General features: G+C 25.8%; 1 non-coding gene across 1 annotated transcript; it reads left to right on the top strand.

Annotated features, from left to right (window-relative positions):
• Positions 1 to 319: 319 nt before the first annotated feature.
• Trnat-cgu lies at positions 320 to 391 on the top strand. The gene has a single exon. It is a non-coding gene; the product is annotated as a tRNA-Thr (tRNA).
• The last annotated feature ends 896 nt before the right edge of the window (positions 392 to 1,287 follow it).

Here is a 1,287-nt window from a genome sequence, read left to right as displayed (position 1 = left end):
AGTATATGATAGAAGTATGTGATTGTTGTAAATGAAATTGTATATTATAGGTGTTAAAAAGGAATTTTTCCTTTGCGGGAACGTCAGCAAATGGTTTCCCCGCATCACTTATTAAGTTTTAAGCAAATTCTTTCTACAAATTTTGAAAATTCAGTATAATTAATATTTTTACTTTATCTATTAAAAAATTAACTACTACCCTTCACAAATGCAGTTGTTTAAATCGAATATTTATTTATCTACGATATAAAATTTAAGATTTACGTGTCGATTAGATGCGCAGCTAAATATTGCGGGCTTGCTAGTGAACCCAGCATGAGCCTCTTTAGCTCAGTGGTAGAGCACTGGTCTCGTAAACCAGGGGTCGTGAGTTCAAACCTCACAGGAGGCAATTACATTTTTTTACTTTTTTTTATTTTTAATATTAAATTTAATAAATTGTCACTCATTACACACATATTTTTGTATATTATTAATTATATGTAAATTGTATATATAGAAATATGTGGTGGCCTTGACTCGAAAATGAAATATTTAATCGAAACACTAATAATTTAATTAACGTTAATAAATACTATTATGAGAACATAAGTCAATTAAATAAGTACAAGAAGACAGTGGCCAATTGAACACCGGACAAATATTTATAAAATTAGAGATTTGTATACATAAAATGTCTAAATAATTGTATCTGTTTTATTATGATTTGTTATTTTTTATATAATAATTACTGTTTATTTAAGTAAATTTTAATAAAAATACTAAATATTAACATTCCGAAAGTTATCATCATATCAGTACGGGGTGTTTATATGAAAATTAAAAATTTGGCTGCAAGTAAGTCTCTTGGAAGATATCGAAAAAGTAAAATATATTTAATTATTATCTATTTTTCATAATTCCTTGCTTTTATAAACTGAGCATCGCATTTCAAAGATATACAATATGTCTACGGTTAGGGTGAATAAGAGGAAACACTTTTTTATTTTACATTTTACGAAAAAAAAGTCACACTTGATAAAAAGTTTTGATTGAATTTAAAATGAGGTTACCATGGTGAAACTTAACATTTCATGTACAGAAAATAAAAAAATCTGAAAATGTCACGAGAGTGAACTACCTTTATTTTTAATATTTCCGAAAAGTGATATTTTGTAAAGTCGTGTAAAGAAGTTACTTGAGTTTTTAAATAAAACAATTCGCACACAAAATTGGTTTAATTTTTTTTACAGAACATAATAAATTTGGAAAAATATATATTTATAATAAAACATTATTTGAACACTC

Source organism: Anoplophora glabripennis, unplaced genomic scaffold (genome assembly GCF_000390285.2).
Source record: "Anoplophora glabripennis isolate ALB-LARVAE unplaced genomic scaffold, Agla_2.0 scaffold4, whole genome shotgun sequence".
Classification (NCBI taxonomy): domain Eukaryota; kingdom Metazoa; phylum Arthropoda; class Insecta; order Coleoptera; family Cerambycidae; genus Anoplophora; species Anoplophora glabripennis.
Note: the sequence above shows the minus strand (reverse complement) of the source record. Positions and strands in the feature narration are given on the sequence as shown.